The sequence below is a fragment of the Agelaius tricolor genome, unplaced genomic scaffold (genome assembly GCF_023055355.1).
Source record: "Agelaius tricolor isolate 1412-34295 unplaced genomic scaffold, bAgeTri1.0.p SCAF_8, whole genome shotgun sequence".
NCBI lineage: Eukaryota > Metazoa > Chordata > Aves > Passeriformes > Icteridae > Agelaius > Agelaius tricolor.
In genome coordinates, this window is record NW_027269268.1 from 30952236 (window position 1) to 30978128 (window position 25893).

The 25893-nt window shown below is 36.1% G+C and overlaps 1 protein-coding gene across 23 annotated transcripts in view; it reads left to right on the forward strand.

The window, feature by feature from the left end:
- Window positions 1-25893, forward strand: part of TENM3 (teneurin transmembrane protein 3) — a 1291378-nt gene that overhangs the window by 855023 nt on the left and 410462 nt on the right. The gene's annotated exons all lie outside the window — the stretch shown is intronic.

Consider the following 25893-nt stretch of genomic DNA (forward strand, 5'->3'; position numbering starts at 1 on the left):
TCCACACATGTGTGGTAAGGTTGTACATGGAATTAAAAGCTGTTCCTTTTTTTTTCATTTTTTTTCCAATTTTATATATATTGCAATAAGATGCATGAAGCTGTTAAAATTTGACCAAACTTTTTAGACTTCATCAACATTTTAGGCCATCCAATATACAAATATTGAATATTGCACACACTCTACATGAGTTAAATACAAATATTTGTTGTCAACAAGCAACAGTGAAACAAGTAAAAATTTGAATATACCTCTGTGGGTGTTCAGATAACAGATGAAATTAAAATAAGAAAATTATACAACAAACCAGAGAGAGGCCCAAAATTTTAGTAGTTAAATAAAAATTTTTGCATAATGAGAACAAAGTAAACATAAATTAATTTTTTTAATGGCTATACTCTAACACAGGAAAACTATTCCACCATTATTTATTAAAATCAAGTTACACCTGAATTTTATTTATTAATTTTCTAACTGCCTTTTAGGCACCTTTTTACTATCCAAAATTAAACATTCAATCTTGTCTTAATTTTTCTCAGAAACGAAATATTTTCTTTTAGTAAAGGACTATCTGGAACCACTTCTATAATACTGAGTTTGATATGACAATTTCTTTTTTTATATATTATATTACAATTCGCTGTTAATAGAACCTGTTTTTCAGGCACTGTCAGGTTGCTCTTGGTGCGTTTCCATTCAGATAACATGAGGCTTCCAAAATCACCATCTCATGAAATGGCTTTTTCTTTATTTTTTTAAATTAATATAGTTTTATATTTTTCTCCTTTTTTTTTCTCCAGCACTTCTCTCATCCCTAGAGTGCTCTTCTCCTCCCACTTGCCTATATGCAGTTACTAGGATTAAGAGTTTATTCTCTGTTGATGTAGAGTTATTCAGGTATATAAGATCCCTGATTTTTTTTCTTTTTTTTAATTAATAAATATTCAAGGGAAAGTTATCTGGGTCTGAGGAGTTTTTGGCTTTTTTTTTTTTTCCGTGAAAGTACATCTAACATTGAAACACATAATTTATATGGATTTACACTGGGAATTAAATGATGAACTACCACTTCTGCTTTGGGAATTTCTGTAAGAACATTCTAGGGGTTTGGTTAGTAAATTCAATTACCTAGCTGTAGTGACAGGAATGCAGAGCACTGCATATGCAAAGATTCCTCTGAATCATAAAAATAAGTATTCAGTCTGAGATGTTTATCTGCACAGATTTACCTGACAGATCTATATATTTCTGCTCCTTATAATGGGCCTTCTTGTGGGACTCAGGATTTTGCAGCACTTAGGTAACAAACTGGAAGCTTTTTAAGTACAGGGACTGCATTATTGATATGTAAACATATTTTCTTTTTGTTCTAAATATAGCACTGTTTTTTAAAATAAACCCATTTTTCGTGTAGTAAACATCTGTCCTTATGTTGTCACTTTGAGACGACAGAGTCTGAAGAGATGTTACTGAAATAAGTTCTTTGTTAACATATAATGCCACAGCTGATATCTGTGAGCAGTAACACACTGCAGAGTGTGTTTGGTTCTCAAAAGAAATGCAGGTGCCTGTTAAGCACTGCACCCTTTGTCCTGTAAGTTGTGAGTGTGTCGTGTAGCAGTGTGCTGTAGCTGCAGACGATATTAATGAAGAATGGAAGCTGAGAAATTGCCACACTCATTCTTTGCCCAGCCCCCTACGAGCTAAATCCATTAGTATGGACAGATCAGCATTAATAAACAAGGAGGACAGAACAGCTCTCAATGCAGGGACAGTTTTGTGTGACCTTGGCTACGATGAACTTGTACTTGGTCACTGTGATGCTCTGAGCTGACCTCTGCAGCACGGCTCAATCTGATGGAACCATAGAGAAATATCACCAGTGCTCCATGCACAACTCCAGCAGCTGAGCTGTAGCAGAAAGAAATGTTGAGTTTCTCTGTTTGTATATCATTATGATGGTTGCAAAAGAATTTCATCCAGGGATCTCCAGTGTAAATCTATAGAAAATTACTTGTCAGGGTCATTAGGGAAAAGGTGCCATTTATTGCTTTGTAATAAAAATGAGTACTTTTGTGCTGTGATATGCATAAAGACAATACTGAATCAGGATCCAAATTGTTTCTGGACATCGACCAGAAGAATTATTTTTAATTCTTAAGGCTCAATGTAGCCCCAAAAGATTTCAGCATCTAAAGAATTATTCATCTCCTGATCAAGTTTATACTCCAAGACACTGAGAAATTGCTTGGAGATTGAACACTATACTCCTGATGCATTACAGGTCTGCTGAGAACAGTGTTTTCATGAGTTTTGAGAGCTGCAAAACTTTCAGAACTCTTTTTCTTTCCCTAGTCTGTGGTTGGGAGGGGAAAAAAAGGGCATAGAGAGTATTATTGGTTTAATTAATTCCTAAGACTGCACAAATGAAGCTTTAAATGTAGCTTCCCCATATACCATTTTATAATTTTATTTTTTGTGTGATACTCCACAGCCAGACAGAGGGATTATGAATGTCCCAGAAAAGTGACAGAAGCATTCTTGCATTTTGGTGTGTGTACAGCAGTAAAAATGACCATAGTTTCAGTGTCTTAATGCTTCAAATCACAGATGGTTCTTGAAACTCATGAAGTAATTAATACTGTAGAAGAAGGCTGTAAAGGAGGCGAGGACTAATTTTTAAGTGATGTTTAAATAATCTTTGTGCAAAGGTGCAGGCAGTGTATAGTGAGCCTAAGAACAGGGCTGAGTGTGATCCTCTAAGGCTGAAATTTGAGTACTAGCCTCACTTCTTCCCCAAAACTGTTTCATATCTAGAGCTACTCTAGCAATTTTAAAACCCTACATTTCTAGTTATGCTTCTGAGTACATGCTTTTTGTGTACAGCCGAAGAGAGCTTGTTTGTGGTTAAAGAGTCTTTGACAACCCTGTACTTCAGAGATTCCCAAGTTTTCCAGGAATTGCATTTCCAGTCTCACCCAAGTCCTAGCCTATACCTTTTTTTTTTTTTCCCACTACAGCTGAATTTGCCCTTGGTTTTGCCACAAGCCCTCCATGTTCCCAGTGTTGCTATTGTTGGCTGATGTGGGGAAATACAGACATAGTCCTACTTCAGATTGCAGTGAAAACTTAAACTATGGCCTTTCTGGAGCAGGGGGGGAATCCTGCTGTATTGGTAACAATGAGTCTGTCACTAGGCAATATAGCTGGGCTCTGAAGAAATTTCCCCGTGTGTGTTTTTCCTCTTATGCATTATTAATACTGCTTTTTAGATCCAATCTAGTTTCTTCTCTTTTTTTTTTTCCAATACTTCTGTTTACTTTCCTATCTGGACTCTAGCTAGCTGCTTTGGCTGGCTGATGGAGACTTCAGTTCAGAAACTCATCATCTCAGCAGGATAATTTACTGCTCCTGAAGAACCATCTCTGCTGCAGGAGGATGGGCAGTGCCTTCCCTGGGTTGAGTCAGCAACAGCTGTGATAAATACTATTCAAATGAAAATATTTTTTATATATCTTCAAGTGCTAAAATGAATCTAAATTACAAAAGACAAATCCAGATCTAAAGAAAAGAAGTGAAATGTCATTAACATTGATGAAGTGAGACTCAGATAAATTTGGGTATTCTGTATCCTTTTCATTCCCTTCCAATTTGCTGAAAAATCTTAGTCCTACTGTGGAAGTAAATATATAACTCAAACCACAAATGAATCAAGCCAAAACAAAACACTTTGTTAATTTTAATCCATTTTTAATTAAAACCATGTTAACTTCATGAATACTGCCTTAAAATAATTTCTCAGTATTTCTCTCTTCACTGTTTCTACTATATGCTGACTTTACAACAAAAAAAATTATCAGCAAATCATTTGATCACATCTAGGCAAGAATGTGACTGAGAAGATTCATTCTGGATGCCTTGAGAAAGATCCTCATTCACAAAATGAATTGTAATGTACCCCAACCACTGTCATGTTCTGATTGATACAGATGTTACCTTAGTAAGTCTGGAGCCTGAAATATTTTAAGTAAATACTGCCATAAAATAAGAGGGAAACTGGAACTGTCAAGGAAGAAATATATGTGAATTCTATCTCATCTCATTTGTCTGATTGCTATTTCCTTGAGTGTACAAACCTAGAACCTCTACTTAACCATATATTTATGGGTAACAAAATTCTTGTGTTAATGGAATGCAACAGATAAAATTTAAAAACACTATTATAAGCAAGAGAGTAGAAATTGGTATAATGTATGTAAATCAGCTGGAGTACAGCCCTTGGCTCTCTTATTTGTAACTGAAGTGTCCCAGTGCCTATGTCCAGCCTCCCAGCTCTTCAGGAATAAATCTTCTCCCTTACAGGTGATAAACTGCTGATCTCCCTTTCTTTGGGTAATCCCTATGACTAAGGCCTTAGTGCCTCTTTGAAAACACACTCCCTCTTGAAGCCAGTTCCTTGGCACTAAGAACTTCACTAATATTATTTTACAATTAGGAATGTAGTTATATAGAAGTACAATATTAGCTTGTTTATAATACGAGGAAGGCATCAAAAACGTTATTGTATTTCATAATTTTTTTCACATCCTTATCCTAATTCCTTATTGTGCAAAACACACATCCTTTTCTGCCCATTGTGTTGTTTCTGGTAGCAAGTGGAGAAAGCTGATTGTCTTCTGAGCAACAGCACACCATAGGTAGTTTGAACTAGGATATTTCAATAATGGTACAGCTGTGCCACCAAGCTGAAGTATGTCACCTTGGTAACATGCTTAGTTTTCATCAGCCTTAGCTCCCTGATTCACTCCTGACCCCAGTTTTAGCTGATTTTTGAACACAGTCCACTATGGCACGAGATCCAGATTCCTCCTCATGCTTCAAATAACCTGTGTTCTTGTCATACCTAAATTAGTCATGCAGGTACCACAGTGTCCACATTAGAATAGGATATTATTCTAGAATTATTCTCCTTTTTCAGCCCATAGGTTCATACAATTTTCTGAGGGATCTTTTAATACTAATAGAGGTCTTCTTCATTCAGAAGGAACTTCCAGTATTTTTTCATGGTGCACATTTGTATGAAAAATTGCTTCAGTCTTTCCAATACTACAATGAAAAGAGATTGCAGACAGATCAGATAATATGTGTATCTTTAGCTATCACTTTTGTAGCTTTTCTTTTTAAAAAAACGTACAAATTGTATACAGGATATTTTTTAAATATCACAGTTTTATTCAGAGGGAAATTAATAAGAAATTTTAAAATCATCACTGCATCAGTAAGAAAGATCAAACCTTTTTTTAAAAGTAAATTTGCAATTTTTAATTATTCTCTATTCTTTAAATGATGTTTTTCCAGTCTTTTTACCTAAGAACTTTGAATATTATCAGTACAATTGAATAAAGCATTTTTATTTCCACAAGGTTGTAGTAATACAATATTATGTAAAAGTAGGATTTCCTTATGTAAAATGTCTGCATTAATGAACATGTATCTAGAGTACAGGAATATGGTATTTCTTCATTTGGAAATTATTATGTAGGGCTCTGGCATTAAAAGAGACTTGATTAAAAGAAAGAATCTAATGCAATTTTAAGTTTTCATACGATACCAAGCAAATAATTTCAACTACATGTTAGCCTTTCACAAAACTAAGGAACATGTGGGAGTTACCAAGTCCAAGTTCACTTGTTTTACTGTGGGAATTAGATGTACTGTATGTAAATACCAATGAGTTTTGACTCTCCATTTTCAGTATTCTGAAAGAAAGGCTAGAACTACAGAAGTAATTTTTAAAAACTGTACTGAGGATTTTATGTGATAGGGAAACTCCAGTGTTGATTTCTAACCTCAGTCAAGAGTGATATTAGTTCTTGGCAAGCATTGACTTTTTATAAGTAGAGATTTAAAACTGCATATACAAAAGCTCTGTTCAGATCGGGATCATTGTGTGAGAAAAGGGGTTGTATGTCACACTCTGAGAAAGTTGTTTTCTGATCCTGAGAGATAACATGGGCTCTGAAATTTGAATCTCTTGCATCTGACTTACAGATACACTAATGACACCCATTTTACAAAGAGAAAGAATTCTAAGTATATGACTGCATGTTTATAACAAAAAATTAGTAATACCAGAAAGGCAAATACATCTGGCAGACACAAATATTAGCAGGAGACAAAGATGAAAACTATAAGATGCTTTTGGTGTCTATGCTGCAGTATGCTTTGATTTATGTAATGATTTACATTTGATACATAGAATAATGACTGATATTTTTAGCCTTCTTTTTTGTTTGAAAAATAATTTTATTCACAATATGCTGAAAGGATGTTGATGTCTATAATACAATTAACCTGAGATGTACATTGCATTATTTTTCTTATCTGCAGTCTTAAAAAGCATAAGGTGTATGAATAATGATCTTATAAAAAAGTTTGTGTATCTTTACATAATTAAACCTTAAACTTTAATGGTTAATAAAAACTTCAAATGGCATGAATGTTAAGTATTCCTATAAACAAAAAGTAAATGAGCTTTTATATTGCTAAAACTGATAACAATCCCATTTATCCATAAAATTCTGAGGAAAAACCCCTAATTTTTCTAGGGATCTGTGACTGAATCAAAATCTTTAAATCCTGAACTTATACTGCACCTCCACTCCCTTAAAAACTAAGTAAATAAATGGAAGAAGTGGGGAAAGACAGAGAGAGAAACTTACCTAAATCTCCTAGGATTAGTTTAGGATTATTACTACTCTGTCATTTAGGAGTTGGTAAACAAATTTAAAGGTACAAATCCCCTGAAAAAAAAAGTTTGTCCTTTGTAATTTTTTTCTAAATTCAGGCTTGTGTTTTGGTTTTGCCTGGTTTCAAATAATAATAGAAAGGATTGTTTTCCCTATTTTGAAGTGAGCAATCTGATGAAAAAGGGAATTGAAAATAATCATTAGAACAGTCTAAATTCTTATTTTAAAATGGCAAAATTCCCCAGACCATGTTTTCATTAAAACCTGTGTATTTTTATTTTATTTTGCTTCCTCACAAAAAATAATAACGTCCTTCTTGGTTTTCTTTTTGTGATTTTTTTTTTTTTTTTTGCATTTCAGAATGACCAATGTGTAACTGAAAACATACTTTAAGTGACTGAACTACTTAAACTTTAAGAACTACCAGACCAAGGTTGTTCTTATAAAGCGTGCACCTTTCACTTCCTCTCTTAGGAGCTGCTGGCTCTTGTGGGTGAATGACTCAAACCCAAATGTTTCCAGATTTCAAAAATATTGCTAATCTAAGCTGCATCATTAGACTGATATTCAACTATCATGCACAAGTTATGTGCATTTCCTAGATGAGCCTTTAAAAAAACCACTCTGGGAGGACATTGGGGTTGTGTGACAGCAGCACTGGACACGGTCCCACTGCAGTCCATGCTTCCAGCTGCTGCCTGGCTGAGCTAGGCACCCTTGGTCCCCCAGTTTGAGTGAGTCTTTTGCCTACTCTGTACCTTGATTGGTTCCTCAGTGAAATAAAGATATTAATATTCTAGCTGTTAATCCTGTTTTTAAAAGCCTGTTTTCTCAAACAATTCTAAAATGGGCTTTGCTATATTCACACTTGATAATAGTACTGGAAATAATTGTAAGGAAGAGAATGTTATTATGTGAAGATGCTCATTTTGATTTTGTCTGGTATGATAAAGGATATTTACGGTGTATAGTATTCCAGTGACTGTTTTTCTGAATCTGTATTTTTTATGATCTTTGAAAAGTAAGTAATAGGAAGAAGTCTTCATATGTATTTGAATCCATATATTAAAAAAGAGGCACAACTCATTGTTCAGTTCAGGTGAAGACTTCATTGTAAATGGTAATCAGCATCACTTAACCTCGGGTGTGAATCTTAAAACGTGAAAGAATTTTTCTGGGACATCATCTCTTTTTCATGTGTGCTAAGCACAGCTGTAAAACCTTCAGTCTTGTCTCTTGGAGAAACGTGGTTAATTTTGTGGTGTTGGCTCAAAACTTTATTTCCTGTCACTGCAACGGTAGATAAGCAAAGATAATAAAAAGCACTTGAAATTCCTAGCAACTGATCAAATTTGATTACAAGGAAATGTATTCTATTTTTTTTATGTTTAGGTGTGAATCTAATTTTTGTGGAATGATTTTTAAGCCAGAAAAATTAAAATTTCCACTGGAAATACTGGCAGACCTTTAATCATAGTAGCATAAATGCAGGATGGTAAAAGATAAGCCAAAGGTGTTTGCAAATTCCTGTGAGAGCTATGCTATGCACAGGACAGAGGGATAAATGGAAAGACAGATAGGTAGCTGGGTGCATATCAGACATTATAAAGAGTAATAGAGCAAAGGAATGTGTGAAATGAAATTAGATGCATGTGTTAATGAAGAACAGAAATGGTACACATTTAAGAATTGTTCATCTTTCATTCACATGGATGCATAAACACACAGCAAATAGTACCTGCCGAAGAGCTAAGGGGAGGGTTAACATCCAGCGTGAGGTGGAGTGTTTAATGGATGAACTTAAAGCAGATAACAATATAGCATCCCATGTATACTTTCATAATTGCGCGTTCCCCCAGAGATAATGGATATCATTATCAGCGGCGCCTGTCCTAAGAAACTTGGCAAGGTTATGATTGTTTGTTACAGCTTTGGTTATATTAACATACACATTAATATTTATAAATATTTGATGTCATGTTAATTTTTCATATAGGATGATTTATGTAATGCTGCTGTGCCCTGTTAGAGGGCATTTGCAGTGTGCTTCATAAGGGAAGAGAATTGATGCATGTTCTTTAAGAGGACTTGCCTGTGTATTACAGTGCTCACAGTGCATTATTCTGGAGAACAGTGATTTAAGGATAAATTATCTGAATTGCAGATACACTCCATTAACATTTTAAATAAAACATAAAGAAAAGACCACTATAGGAAATAAAACGATAATATCATCATGGGGTTTGGGGGGAAGGGGGGGATGTGTTCTCCTAAATAGTGAGACTCCTTGGTTTGACCTATATTCCAAGACCTTTTTTTGCATATTGAGAAAAATTAATAATTATATTCATGACATAGTTGTAGACATTTGGGTAGAAATTCTGCATCAACTTTGCAAATAATTGTTGAAAAAATAATAATTATAGATTATGTAGATAGAGATATCTCCATCCTTTGATGACAGAGATAGGTTACTATAAATCCAACTGCTAGGAAACACAAAATTTAGCTATGTCTAAAGCAGTAAGTATTACTTCAGAAGTGACAGAGATGTAAGTAATTATGCTGTTCAACTGGACTATTTCTCACTAATAAGTGGAAGCACAATCTCAAATTATTGAATCTGTGAATTAATGGATAGACAAACAAGTGCAATGAAAGGACAGTATATCACAAAATGTAGGGGGGTTTCTTTTGGCAAATGTAGTTCAGTTTGGCTTGTTTGTTATACTTGACACTTCCAGAAAAAGTCTTACAGGGTATTGATATAAACAATTAAATGTGCATAACAGGAAACCTCACTGCAGCACATTACCTGCTAAGCCTTTGGGAAATGGACAAAATCCCTTTTTGTGCAGTCCCACGGACTTGCAAGTTTAGTGCAGTAGTATCACCTAAGTGTATTTGTTCATATATGAATTCTTCTGCAGCAAGCCACATTTTTGATCAATTTATTTTACTTTTTAATACTTGGATTATGAAACAAAAAGAATAAGCAAAGGGCTAAAAAGAAAGCTCACAAGAGTCGTTTATGTTATTTTTATTAATTTGTTAACCATGTATTTAGTCACTTGCAACTTCCAGAACTGCCTTATACTGATGTGATATTTTTTAAGGTTGTAGATTATTAAAAAAACCCCTAAGAATAACTCCCAAAATATACATGGAATATATTAGTGAGCTCTCTTTTCAGAAGTTTAAGTGATAATGAACTTATGACCATCTTTGATTGGATAATTCCATCACAACGGCAATCATTGCATGTCTTAAACTTGAGGTATTTTGATTTTGCCTTTGGAGTGGCAGTATGTGCAGTTACAATGCGGTTGGTAGGGAGCAGCAACTCCAGATTTTGGCTCTGCTTCTCAGATTCTCTTTGTTGTGTCAGGCCAGTTATTTAGGGTGGCTGTCTCTAACTTCATGTCCTATTTTACATACATCTACTCATAATTCATCTGCTTCAATCTAGTTGTGTGAACAACTTCTGTAGCTTTTACAGAGGCAGCAATCACAGAAGGCAGCTCATCCCTTCTGAAACAGCTGACAGTGCTGGAACATAGTGCCCATTTCTTTCTAGTCCTTGAGTGGAAGTACAAAAAATTCCAGCTTCACTATGAAGTTGTTTTGTGATAATAAAAATGAACTTTTGGAAGTCAGGATATGCAGAGAATCCCTTAGCTCTGCCATCATTGGATACCAATCCATTCTTTTCAGGTACAGTGATTCCACAAAAGTACATCTTTTTTCCTGCTGCTTCTGGGGGGTTTCCTGACTGAGGAGTTTGTTTCTCAATATCTATCACCAGGACACTTCCAAATCAAGGTACAAACAATTGGGAAAATATGAGTAAAGCATTATTTCAGAGCTCAGAAATTACAAAACTGGATCTTTCAGAAAGTGGACATGATCAATGAATAATTTGTTTCTCAAACAAGACCTACAGTTTTTCTTACTAGATATTTTTTTTACATTATCATTTCTATTATCAATCTTTATTATTAAATCTATAAAGTAGGTTTTTAACACAGATTATGCTGTTTTAGTTGCATGTCAGCACTAAACAGTTGGTAATCTGTTCCAGGTTAATTAATCTGGAACCAACAATAATGTTTTGTATCTTGTAGTCAGCACCAGATCAAAGTAACAGCAGTATGCAGGACCATTTGCCCAGGGGGAAAGAAAAAAACCTATAGATTTTATCTCAGTATGGATGTTTCAAAAACCATGTCTTTATAGCTTCAGATTGAATTGTTAAAATATGTTATCTGAGGAACTTCTCTGCAAGGTATTTTACAAGTAGTGTCAAAAGAAAGGCTTGTTATCAGTCTTAACAACAGAAAGCCAATGCATTTTTTCACACCAATCTGACTGCACGTGGTGTGTCCGTGCTTTGGTGTAAATCTCTGGAATCTCTATAACCTGCACCACAATTACCCAAACATCCACCTTGATAACTGCAAAGTCTTTTGGCTTTTGAAGTCAGATGACAGGATTTCACTTTAAATCACAGATCTGAATGAACAGTATCTCTTGATTTTGGGGGCATCTGTTTTTAAAGTATTGCCTCTGCTTGTCCTATGAAATATGAGCACATCTTCAAACCACATCTATACTCTTACATAGAGTTTTGCCTTTGAGAATAGTATTGGATGAATTTGTGATTGCATTTGGTCAGCAAAATCTATAATCTTTTAAAATAAAAGTACAATAAAAATCTGGCAGCACTTTGACCCAGAACTGGATTAGACAATGTAGTGATGAGTATTGTGTGAGATCTTATGCTGAGAGTACTGGATATAGGCTACAATTTCTTAAGTTCTCTTTTCAATACTAAATGAGAATTTCATCAGAGTTAACTGCCATGGAAGGGGAGGGTGAGAAGAAATTATAGAGAATCTCTGGGCTGGAACATGATTAAGTGGTTGTACAATACAATAACTGAAATGACAGTGGACATTAATTGGTCTTCTCTGTGGGAAATGCCAGTGTTGGCAGAGGATGCTGACAGTGAGAAGAAACTGCACATTTGTACAAAATATAAGCACATATTGTCTAATGAATGTCTTAGAATAAATTTGATCATTTTTAATGTTAAGATTGATTTATGCAGGGTTTAAAAATATATTTATATTAGGACAAGTGTTGACAGTATTATTAGAAGAGGATTTCAGAAAAAGGCAAGTGTAAGGAAAAATTAACAAAAATATTGTCATTGGGTTTTTTTGACCACTAAATACTCTTGTTCTTAATCACATTTTATTGATGAAATCCTAATGTTGGCGGCAAAGAATGTGCAAGGGCAATGCTTTATTAATTTTCATTATCCAAGTTGTGAGAAATTCAAACAATTTTGATAAACAAAAATCATATATAATAACAAGTACATTGAACAATTAGAGGGGGAAAATTAAGTAAGTAGATCTTGAGTTTTGCTAATACCAAAGCATGGCATTTGCAATATATGTTTGCATGGCTTCTGGCCTTTTAAGTTTCTAAGTGCTGAAAGCCTGCCTGATGGATGATCGTAGCTGCGTTGGCAGTAAGAGGAGCCAAGGAGGCACACTCCATATTTTAGCTATGAGCATGGAAACAAACATCCTGTGTTCTGTGTAGTGTGAAGTACAACAGTATCATTTCAGTTAGCAGCTAATTTCAGATTTTAAAACTTCGCACATATCAAGGGAAGTGATTCAGTAAGACTTTCTTGTTTGCATTATTTTTCCCTTTTTTTTCAGTTGTAATAATGGGTAGTAGGTAGATTTTAAGATATCCAGGTAAGAACAGATGCAGCAAAGTGCACTGGAGAAAAGAATGCAGTAATGTTGAGAAGTTACTATCAAAGTGGTTGTTCTATAAGGGAGAAATTCACCAACTAAAGATAGTTAGCATGAAGATGATTTCCAGCAAAGAGAGGTTTGGAACCTGTTCTTAATTTACAAAATAAAAAGTAGATTCAAGTCCTACACTATCGATGATGTTACACTATAACAGACTAAATGTTGGTCGCAGTAATGAAAGGAAGACAATAAGTATACAAAATAACAATACTGTTTTTAAGCAATGGGTGATTTTAAAAATTCATTTAAATAAAATATTCCAGTGAATAGAAACACTTCAAATGCTCAGTACAAATCACAGTAAAATACAAATACCAGTAAAATATTTAACATTTCATTATAAAATGGTAATATATACTGTAAAAATACACAAGCATGAGTTATTAATGCATTGATGGAAAGGCATGCAGCTGTAACTGACATTTCTATATAATGGCAACAAAGAAAGGTGACTAATTCCTTCCCATAAACTCAGGAAAAATGTTTTGAGGTAGGAAAAATAGTTAATGGACCCATGGCAAGGTAAGATTAAAAACTGGTTCTTTCCACAGCATAACTTTTGGATAGGTTTTTATTAAGTATTTTCTAAAGCTGCTGCTAGTACAAGTGAAGTAACTAGTTACTGGTACAAAGTGAGATTAGTAAAGCCATGCTATTTTATTCTAACATAAGTGCTTGAAATTCTCAGCTAACTTATATTAGTTTTCTCTTAGGCTGAATTGGTTCATTCATTTATTTATTCTAGATTATTTTTTTTTTCCTGCTTAGGAAGGGTTTGGTTTGGGGTTGTCTTTTGAGGTTTTTTTGAAAAAAAAAATTAAATATTAAGATTCATGCTTGTTATCCTGGTATCTATTTGTTTTGCTATAAGCTATACCACGAATAATGTGAACATTCAGACATAAGTGGGGGGAGGCCAAATTTAAGCAGTGTTCAATCTAGTATGAAAATCAGCCAGCATGTTGGTTATGACAAGGAATGTTTCCTCTAATTTCATCAATGATTGTGCTCAGACTCATGAGTTAGCACAGCTAGTCAAAGAAAGCCCCATAATAAAACTTCCATTTCTCTCCCTTGACAAGCACAGGTGAGGGAACAATCTGGCCAAACAAAACTAGGAAGGAGGGTCAGGAGAATAAAAAGCAGAGAGAAGGGTATAGCATTTTGAACATGTGTTTAGATACATTGTTTTCAGGATTGTAAGCACTGCTGATACTTTTCCTCTTGTTCATTCAGGTCTTCCTGTAGACATTTTCACAATGATATAGAATGTATATTATTCTATTTTTTATTTTCTACCGCTGGTAGACACATAGCTAAGGATATTGTATCTCATATAATGTACAGTATATTCTGCCTGAAAGTTTGTGTCAGAATAGTGAGAGATTACACATAAAATATTCAAAAGAGTAACTTATTTTATCCTGTGGTGAGCTAAGTTACAAAGCATCTTTTAGAAAATGTGTAAGATGCACCAAACTAAGCAGTCTCAAATCTATCAGCTCAGTACTAAATATTTGGCACAGCTGTATGAGAAAATGGCCTAAAAAGCTTTAAAACAAACTGGTTTTGAATACAACATTTCAACAATTTTACTGTTTTCCTAAAATGTTTCTTTTCCTTTTCTTGAGAATTATATTTAAAAATTAAACCTACTTTCTGCTAGCCACCTCCTCCCGTTTTGCAACATTCAGAGTTAGTGCAGTGTAGAGCAAGGTTTTTAGTCACTCTTCTGTCATTAAGTGAAGGATAAAATGGTCCAAGAAAATCTTCCACTCATTTTCTGATTATTTTGAATTAAATGGGTTAGGATGATGCCACAAGGGCTACCCAAAGAGCCAAGGTTAAATTGAATCACTTCACTGATACTGGTACACTACAGAAAATTCTTTTAATGCAAACCTAACCAGCTGACAACCAGCAGCAGTGGAGAGGTACAGTGGAGCTAAGGACTGGATAATGTCCCCTGCTGGGAAGGAAATGTCTTCTTTGGAAGGTGAAGTTTCTGAAGATACTGTCTGAACTAAGTATTTCTTGCTTGAAAATTTGAAAAAATTTCGTCTCAGACATTCTGTCTAGTTTCTAAAGGACACTTGATGATGAGCAGTGGAATTTAAAATAAAAAGATATTTCTTTTTCAACTGTAGTCTGTCTGCTGGTCCCAGCACAGTCATATTTTAGTGAGCCAATGCCCACACATCTCCTGTGGTCAATTAAAGTGTAAAACTGAAGAGAAAGTATTGGAAGTATGAGAGAGCATTAAGAGGAATTTGAGGTGGAGAAAGCTGTGGAAAAAAGTCCAGAGCTTAAGTAATGTGGATTTGTGTCTGACATGTGTGAACTGGAGGGGATGTACTTGGGGAGACCAAGTGAATGTCCTCAGGGAGCTGACTGAGTGATCACTGATTTAGTCTGATGTCCAAACAGAAAAAGTAAAGAGAGAGGAGTACTGTTTCAAGTAGAACTGAAACAGAATAATGGAGAGGTTTAAAGTTACCAGGGAAAGAGAGTGTGAATCAGTTTGCTAATGCAAACTTTTTTTTCCCCAAGTCAAAAATGAAAAGTCATATCCTTAAATTTGATTGTTTAACTTAGGTTAGCATTTTACTTTCAGATTTGTTTCTTTTTTTTTTTCCTAAGAATGGTATTTCAAACTAAAATTTGGTATTTATTTTACTGTAACATATTCCAAAGCCAAACATTTAAAAGAAACTGACTGAACTGACCAAACATTTAAAAGAAGCTGAGACTGAATAGAAAGAAAATAGAGAGATGGTTCTTTGCATTAGTCTACCATCATGTAAATTTCTTTGTTGATAAAGATTTGTTGACCAAAGGCTAACATTTCTTAGTACTTGCTGTGAGAGCTAATGTTTATCCATCAAATAATTTTTCATTTTTATGGTTTTTTGCTCATAAGTTAAAAGCATAAAATAAATTAATTTTAAAATTTGCAAAACTATATTCTACAAGTAAGCAAGAGCAAACTGTGGGTGCCTGTGAAATATTATTTCTGTGGTGGTGTTTCATGATTTAATTAAACAATTGCCTCATGCATTGAGTGACTGTGCTACAAAAATGAAGCACCAGCTTGTGCCAAATGGGTTTTCCTTAGAATCCTTTCTCCTTAAGTTGAAAAGTATTACTGTATGTTTGTGATGGATTGCAGGGCAAAAGGTGATTTCCTGGTTAAGGAACATGACATGTCACCTGAAGAGCACAGCAATCAGTTTGCATCTGCTAAAGGTTTTCATGTGGTATGGGGTGAGTAGCTCAAGGCCTCTGTTCCCAGGTGGTTCCACTGGGCTAGGTATTTTCTAGAAACATTGCCAATGCCATGCAGTGCACTGCTTTTTGTCTCAGGCCTACTTGTGGCTTTCAAATTAGGCACACAAAATTTCCATGCTATTCAAACAATTCTAGAGCTTGAATTCTGGGCCCCAGTAGGTTTCTTTTCTATGTAAAATACTAAAACATCACGTCCACAGTAGCACAGTACTGCCTGTGACAGAACTGGTAATGTTTCCATAGAATTATAGAATGCCCTGAGTTGGAAGGAACTCACAAGGATCATCAAAGTCCAACTCCTTTTTATTCAGTGCATAATTCTAGTGGCATGTAGTAAGGAAGATCTGGCAAAATCTATTGATTGTAGGGGATAAAACTAAATAGTGATTAACTACCTTTCCTCTAAATAAGATTGGCCTCTACAAAAGCCAAGTATTTGATCATTAGACTATCCTTTTATCTAAAAGCAGGATACAGAGTTACAGTTACATGGGCAGCCTTGGTTTTTAATGTCATTGGTTGATTATTGGTGGATATAGAAATCTCATTGCTCTTTGCATATTGCATCTTATTTTAGCGTGTGCTAAGTATATGTGTCAAAATAGCTTGGAATTTACATGTGAATTAACACATCCCAGATGCACTTCCTGAAGCCAAAGTGGTCCTTACACATACAGAAAGCAGAAAAATGAAGAATATTATCAGCAGAGACACAGAACCTATTATCAAATTACCAAAGGAAGTGGTGTGTGAATTTGATTATTGGCAGTGTTGTTACTTATTTGTATTGCCATGGCTTCGATGAGCACTCAGACTGTGAGAGCTCTCAGACACGCTGCATTAGATGTAGCATAAATGGAAAAAGACTTTTCCTGCTTCCAGGGAACTTTACTATCTAAGCATTAAACAAAAGCAACAAGGCAGTGCAGCTAATGGCAGCACAGCAGCACAAGGAGTACTGGTCAGCACAATCACAAATACTGTCCAAGCTTTTTGAACTTACCCTGGGAAAGAAAATCCCTAAGAACAATTTCTCCCAAGTATGAGAGGAATCATGGCGGGGCGGGGGGAAAGCAGAGAGATGCATTTCAAATTTTAGGAGTTGGCAACAGCTACTGGTATCATATGCCAGGTTGACATGGGTGTTGAGCTCTTGACAGGAAGAAAGCGGTGACTGGCAGGATGGAAAAGGGCAATTGGAAGATTCTTAAAATGAAGATGAGTAGCTTGAGTTTGGTACTAGAGAAGAGGCTGCCAGAGGAAGAAAGTGCTGTTACCACAGTACCCAAAATGGCCAAAGTGGCAGGCTGTACAAATACAGCCTTTGCAGCTATACTCAAGAAAGTCATAAGCCCCATAAAAACTGAATCAATAGGTGGTTTTATCTTTTTGTTTTTAATTTCCATTATATGATTCTTTCTGACAGACACTATGTATCTATTGTTCTGAGATTATTTTGAGCACTATTTATTTTATAATTGAAAAATATAAATGCAGAGCTCAAGTGTTGCCAGCACATGAGCTGTAGATTTCTTCTGCTGCTTCTTTATAATTTTCCATTTCTTTATGACTGGTGTAAGAACAGAAAAGCTGTATTTTTATAATGTGCATATGCAAAGGGTTTCACTAGTTTTCTACAAGTACTGAATATTTAAGAAGGAGGAACTATAGCTGTGTGCTTTAGAAAGCTTCCAAGAACATTTATGTTGTGAAATGGAGCTGCTTAGAACTATTTCCTTTTCCATTTTGCCTTGTTGCGAGTCCTGTTCACAGAATGGTGGTACAGCTTTTCTCTGAGTTGGCAAATGTTAGGATTGGCATTAGTGCTGAACTGGGATTTAGGTTTTCTAAGGTTCAACCCTTTTGTCTGAATTCAGGGACTTGCTGTGATATCATCAACACATCGTAGGTGTTCAGTGGTCTGATGACAATTTTGGCTTTTAAAAGATCCTGCCATTTTGTCTTCTATTGAAAGCTTTGATGAATGCACTATTATGGATGTGGTGTTGATCCAATATAATTCAGGAGAAGTAATATAGACTCAGACATGCTCCATGCAATTACACTGCCATGAAATCAACAGCAGAAATATTGCACTGCTATGATAGGAACTGAGAGCTGAAAATATGAAGTTAGAGAAAGCAAAATTGTGGTTTCTGTTGCCATCCTGCATTCTACTTCATTCTTCTATTTTTAAATTCTGGAAAAAAGGGAACTCATACGAACATATATTTCTTTTAAAATAAAGAACATATACATCCAGAACCTGTGAGTGTTTCAACATCACCTCAACTAATATAGGTTGTGTGTAACAGACAACTGAAAGAAAACACAAACAGAAGGTTGAAAGCATGTGATGGGAGGGATTACAGAATTCAAAATTTGCATCAGTCTCAAAATTGTATTAGCTGTTGGTGGTTCTCTAATGCTGAGGTGAAATATGTAAAAGACTACAGTGACCTACTCAAACTGTGATATTTGTGCATATGGAAGTCATATTCTGAATCTGAGATGAATATCATAGAATCCAGGTTTACATCACTTAGGTGGCTGAAGTCAATTCTGTTCTGAACTACTATTTGAAATCAGAATTATATTATAGACAATTATTGTTTAATTTTTTTATTACTGAAGACATTTGGAGTTTCCATATTTAGTTTCTAGTGTTTTAAGAACTCTATATATTCAATTCCATTTATTTCTGTTTTTAAAACAAACAAGCAAAACAAAACTGTATTTTTAATGTATTGTGACCTTTTCTGAAGCCATAAAAATAAACATAGCTGAACAAAAAAGATTTGGAAATCCAGAATGAGGATAATTTTTACATCCTGATATAGCGTAAATTTTTAAAAATTGACTTCTGGTCTAGCAAAGTTGGTACAAGGGCATCGATATTGACATCTGTGCCAAAGTTTTTGTTGCAGTCTGTATTTATCAGTGCTTTTCTGTGTCACTTCCTTGGTTTTCCTAAAAGGAAATCTCCCTTGGAAGGATTGGCTTCCTGCATTATATTTCTTGTAACCTTTTTAAAAGGTAAGGCTGATAGGCTGTGATGCAGTTAACGTGCCATATTAACAGAGCTCTTGGTTATAGCTGCCATAATATCACTGGTCTGGCAACAGAGGGAAGGACTGAAACAAGATCTCTACCTAGTAAATTAGGAGTTACCACACTCTGCCACCTTCACACGTGGTACCTGGACAGGCCTGTGGTTCTAGAGCTGACCTACCCTTTATCTGTGCCCTTGCTCCACAAAATTGTAGGTAAGAAGGAGCCATGAAGCCTGGAGCAGGGGCACCTTACATCTTGCTCTCTGACCAGCACTCCTCCTTTTCCTAAGTTCCTCCATCAATCAGATTGCCCTGCTTTTCACAAATGGAAGACCTCAGAGTTGCTAGCAGCCTGTGGGGCACTAGAGGAGATTATGCCAAAATGTGTAGCACAATACCATATCAACACTGGAAGTCAGCATTTTCAGCCCATTCTCTTTTCTTTCCCACAAGAATCTTGTTTTGAATGCCTAGGGGGTATAGGTCATTTCAACCACACAAATAATTTTTTTAAAAAATCTTTCAATAAGAAGTTGCATTCCATTGCCATGGAAATAATTGATAAAATCTACAAATAACGTTCAAATAGGAAATAATGCTGATGAACACAGATCCAAACCCAAGTGTGCTTGCATGCATTAATCAATAATAATAATAATAATATTAATAGATCGTTTATGTTGCCATCATGAGATGTCCTGAGAATATATGAGAAGTGGTCATACAAAAAAAGAAAACCACAGCTATTTTCTCTGATTAGCTCATACAGTTGGAAAAAGAACACAAGCTTTCAGATACAGAGTTCCTGCATCAGAATCCTCCATAAGTTATAATAGGAAATTGTTTCCATTAAAAGTAAGATAACACTTGGCAGGGAAAGTGCATATAGATGTTTATATTTTTAAATTTTATAAAGAAGCACTGAAACATCCAAAGGTTTTGTGAAATCAAGAGGAAAAAAGGGTTCTGTCTTGAAGCTGAAAAGGCCCAGAAAGTTGTGAACTTAACTGGTATTTTTTTATAGTATAAAGTTCCATAGGGTCTGTGTGTACACAGAGAGGTTGTAGCCCCATGGTAAATGTGTGATGTGCCTGTGTAAGGCTCAATAATCCAGCTCTTCTGAGGCAACTCCTGTGATTCCAAACCTCTGAGCCACTTCAAAGAACTCCTGTTTTAAAAAGTATCAAAGACATGCTGGGGGAAAAAAAATTATCCTCTGAATAGAGGACAGTACCTGTCCAGTGGTCCCAAAGAAAAGTAACTGTCATTGTATGGAGTAGGCAATATTTGGGCCACAACAAGTACTCAGTTTAGTATTTGCAGTCCCATGACATGCCAAGGGCTTTGTACTATTAGAAAAAGAAAGGGAAAATTCCCTCTGCCAGATACAAATCAGTGTTTATTTCTGGTGCTGAACAGAAACACTGCTTATTCAGGAAACAATAAAGCCTCTTCTCAACAAACTAGAAAACACAAGACTCCAACACAAAAGTATCTTTACTCTTTCAGAGAAATATTAGAAAACAAAAACAACATTAAAATAATACATTTTTTTTAGGTTTGAGGGTTTTTTTTATTGTGGAAGAGTGCATGAGCCCTTTACAAGCAGACAAATACCAAGAATAGTTTCACAAGCAGAGTACATGTAATAGTCCAAATACAAAAGATGTTGTAACAGCACTCACTTGGAGCACTCTGCCCCACCTCCGTCATGATTTTAATGTTTTGTGTGTATCAATAAAACCAATGAGCCATAGTATTATGTGCTTTCCTTTCTGGAAGACAAGGCACCAGCATGAGTTTTTAATATATGTACATGTTTTTTATAAACAACACATACATTAGTGAAGATATTTCAGGATCTTGTGGTGCAGCCTTTCTGAGCTAGGGCAAAATTATTAGACTTCAAATTTCCATTTGTAGGAAAGTCCTGTAAACACCTTCAGCTACTATTTATTTGTAAGCTGCTACAATTATGCCACATATGATTTGATTATTAGGGTTAGCAGGACCATGGCTAATGGAATCAGTATCATGGCTACAGCAAGCTTTGTGAATTTTCTCTGCCAGTTTTCTGCATAACTACACTTGTGTCACTCATATGGCACAGGGGTTCTCTAACAATTAATTGTAAACCAGAGGGAAACTTTTAATGGACCTTTTCTTGGGATCTCATGTTAAAAAAAGAAAAGTTCCCATGAGTGAAGTATAAGTTAGCTTTTCCAGGGGGGAAAAAAGGAATGAATTACATTTCTCTTCTTGTCCTTTAAATGAATAGCATAGTTTGGGTGAAATTATCAGGCAATTGCATGCCTTTTATGCAGATAATGCTATTTGATGAAAGCGGTGTTTTGATCTGCTGAGGATAATACAGATCCAGGGTTGGATTCATTGGTAAGAGTAAAGCTGTCTTCTGTGATAACTTCATCTCAGCATGAGGTCAGACGGGGAAAACTGGGATGGGGGATTAAAAAATGACACAGTCGGAGCAGTATTCAGTTCCCTGCTGTGCTCCTGGCTGCACACTATAGCTTATGTTTCTGATCTGTTATGGTATTGTCTGCTTTTCTCTCCCAGAGCAGAAAGAGATTGCTTAAAACTTTTCTTTTTTCAGCTAGAGGGATTAGTTCAGTGCAGCTTTTTTAATTAAAGAAACTGTATCTTTTTCAATGTAATTTAAGGCTGTACAAGAAGGCCATCAGCATTCATAACTTAGTACTGTTACCTGCAACAAAGCCTAGCCATTCATTTTACATTCACAAGAAGAAATCACTATTAAGATTTGTGAGGGTTAAAATATGATGATTGGCCCTGCAACTGAAAGAATCACAGTTACCCATTGTCTCCTGAGAGTCTTCTGTGAAAGAACATCAGTTTTCCTGTTATTTATCTGGGCTTTCCTAATTAAATCTCTGTGACATCAGAATGGTGGTTAAAAAATATTCTGATGTGCCAAAATAGATCTGAGCATATCTTTTTCACAAAAAAAAAAAAAGAATGCAAAAATACTCCAAATATTAAAATGGCATCTACAGAAAATGGCTCTGTAACATCAGCCACGTCTGTATCAGAACAATATTTCCGCTCAACAGAATTTCTAAATATGTAACTAGTACCTTTATTAATAAGTAATAACATGCAAATAACTGACACATGTTCAAGATACCTAAAATGCTCAGTTTGTATGTATGGCTATAGATGTAGATGTGTGTTTATGCATATATGTGTGTATGTCTGTATTCATATAGACACATATAGATTTATATATCAATAGATATACACACAGTTACATATATTTTTCAGCTCAGAGAGTTGAATTTACAGCACAATTTAAACAAGGTTAATAGCCAAAACCTTCAAATGTTTCAAATAAGGCCCATATGGTGATCACTTTACAAAGCATACAGGGACTGTGCTTAGGTTGCAACATACACATTTCCAACTAAATTCCATGCCAGATCAATTAGAAACAGTTCTCCTGAGCAGACAGGAACAAACACAGATTGTTACCACTCCACTGCCTGAACTCTTGTCTTCCAGCAATGAAAGCAGTCATCTTGAATACAACATATTTTACTACTAACAGCCTAAGATTTTTTTTTTTTTTTTAACTGGTAGTATTTTAATAAAATCTCTGTTTCAGCACATCAGAGCAATTAACATCCAAATTATGAGAATAAAATGGCAGATTGCTATTAGAGCTTTTGGTTAGAGAGGTATTTTTCCCAGATTGCATTTGTTCGTGATGTCTTCTGCTAGAAGGAGTACATAGCACAGGAGGAGAAGAAAAAGAAAGAACCAGACAACAGAAAAGCGCTTTTAGTTTCTTTCTTCCTCATGCAATGTGCTTTTCTTTAAATCATCTTTTCTGCACATTTCCTAAATCTGAACGTTTTTCTGGTGGAATTTCTTGTTATTTTTTTAAATATGCCTTTTAGCTAGAAAGGAAAACAAAAATGTTAATTATGACTATGAAGCTTAGGTAAAACAAGGCCTCTTCTTTCTTGTAAATAGCATAAATTCTGAATGTGACTTAATTACATAAACTTCTGTATGTACATATAAGGTCTGTATGTTGACTTCCAAATTGCTATAAATATTCTGCATTCCTCCTGTTAAAGGAAAATATGGGTAGTTGCACCTATCTATAGTGGCTGGGAAAGTGTTGTACCAGCAAACACAAATCTTACATTTTTCACAGCCTTGTGTACTAACTCACACAATGATGGCAATAACGGCACTTTGTGATGGCTCCCACTTATGAATACAAGGTGATTAAAATGATTATGGGCTTTGGTTTAGGGCCATAAGTTTAGCTCAGGCAGTAGTTTCTAATGCAGTGTTAACACAATATGAAAGGCATTTTTGTATTCCAAATCGTATGCAAACTCCTTCAGGTTCTTTCCTGAGGACCCAATGAAGAGGGTCAGCAGTTTTGTGCAGCTGAAGTGCATCATTTTCACCAGAGGTCAGCTTCCCATATAGCTTTATTTTATGCAGTGGAACACAAACTAATGTAGTGGAAAAGCATGACCCCCATTTAAAGGTTGATTTGTATGATAATCAGTACATTTAGTGGCTTCAAAATGAACGTGTGTAAGGCCCTATCTTGCTTTAATTAAGGTAATTAAGACATATTTCCCTCTGCAGACAGCTATTTAATTTTATGGCTTTGTCAGTGATCAGATTAGAATATTTGTTTTACAATTTTACCGCAACTCGATACTCGGGGAAAAAGTGCCTCTCGATCTGCTGCTGGCGGTGAGGCGGGCGAGGCAGCGCAGCCCTTGGCGCGGAGCGAGCCCAGCGCAGCTCCGCGCGTCCGCAGCCGCTCCGGTCCGTCACTGCGCCCCCGCGCACCGCGGCTTCCCCTGGCGCCGGCCGCCGCGGGCGGCCCCTTCTTCCCAAAGTTTCCCCGTTCCCAGAGAGGAGCGGTGCGGTTCTCTCCGGGGCTTAGGGCAGAGCGCGGTCACGGCGGGTTCGTCACCTTCTGACCTGGCCCCGCCGCGGTCCGCGCTGGGCACGGCGCGGGGGCTGCGCGGGGGCTGCGCGGGGGCTGCGCGGGCTCGGCCGTCCCGCCCGGCAGCCGGGAGGGAAGCGAGGCGGCTCCGCCGACAGCTCGGAAGCGGCCGCTCGAGCGGCTGCCAACTCCGTCCCTTCGCGGGGCTTGCACAGGAGCGGGAGCCGCGGAGCTGGCCGCGCCAACTAATGGGGACAGTTGTTTCCATTTGATGACCAACCAGCAAGGCTGACTCGAAAGGAGAACTTTTTTTTTCTTTTTTTTTTGAATTAGAGTTGTGATTATGAAGTATCCTGACACAGGACAATGCTGCCAGTTGTTTCCGTTACGTAGTGGTAATCCCTACCTAGCTGCAGTAAAGCGCATCTTGACTCTTACCCCGAAGGAAAATGGATGGTTAGAAACAATTTCTTCCTTCATGAGCTGTAGATCCAGGACCGTTAACAATGCAGAGATTTGAGATCTGGGTTTTTTTTTTTTTTAGACGTGCGAATATCCTAAAGAGCGTGGCGCCCTGGAACCAGAAAATGCCGAAAAGCCTGGCAGAGCCCAAGTTACTGTTCAAGTACAGAAGGACACGTTAAGAACAATTTAGGGAGTTTGCGAAGAACGTGACAATGTCTTGAATGTGTGTCGTCTTTTGGAGTTACTGGTAGATTAGTGCAGGAGCCGGCATGTCTCGCATCAGAGGACGTCCTGCTCTTTCCTCTCAGTAGCACCTACCGTCCAAAAAGATTTACTGATAGTCCCATCTGAAAAAAAAAATATCTCTAAGTCAATGAGGAACGCATACCCTTTTGTTCTTTCAGTGCTGAAATAGTGAGCTTACTGGAAATCCAAAAAATCCAAATGAGTAAGGAATAGCTGCTGTGTGATTTTAGAGAGTTTAGTCACATTTAATAGTTGACATTAAGAAGATAGTTTCCTACAAAGCTCTAACTCAGATGTGCCTGCACACTTTTTCAAATTAACTTTAACTCTAAGGGCTGAAATTTAATTAAATTTTGGTAAGCTTGGTAATGCTGCTTCAGTGATGTCCAAGTTAAGAGTGCCAAAATAACTTGTTCTTGCTCAAGAACTTCAAATGTGTATCAATAAGTAGCTGACTTTTGTTTTCTATCCAGTAGGCTTTGCACAAGGAAGGTATGGTGTTACCTTTCTATTTATAATAAAACAGCATCTTAACTCAAGGTATTTGAGGGCAGTAAAAAGTTCAAAATAGAACTATATTAATGGATTTAGCAAAGGTATTGCAAATGGATGAAGTAGTAGTGCAAAATACAGTGCTTTAAATTTGCATTTGCAAAACATAACTTTAAATATTGTGTTAGCACCGTAAGCCAAAAGAAAAAAATTGTAAGTAAAACCCCGAGTCTACAAGATTGGCTTGTAGTTTAGCAGAAATGCTATTTTGTATAACATGCAACAACAATTGCAGTATTTGGTGTAAGTTCAGGGTTGATTGTTCCTGTGTGCCTAGCTATAGGCGTTTTGTAACAATGAATTTTGTGCAATTCACATTTTCACACTTTGAGTGCTTTCTTGTAAGAGCTAAACTCTTTGTAGTATATTTTATTTGAAAGACAAGGTCATGATGATTCCAATTCTGCCTGTATTGTCTGCGCACTTACCTGCACAGAACTCTCTCTCTCGAGGTCTCTGTGGCTCCTACTTTTTGAAATGAAGTGCCACCACTTCAGAGCCACCCATAAAGTCAGTAGAGAGTATTCACTTAAATCCACTGGTTTAGTTGTTGTATCTTTAAAATACTTTGGCAAACCTCTATTTAAAAGTAGTTACTTTTATTAAAACTTTTCTGGGGATGAAGACGCGTCATTGCCATTATAAAATACTTTTTTTCTCTTCCTTTCTGTGTGCTCATATTATGAATTACACATTGACTGTTGACTTAAAAAGGCTTGAAACATTTGTGGTTTTGTATTGCA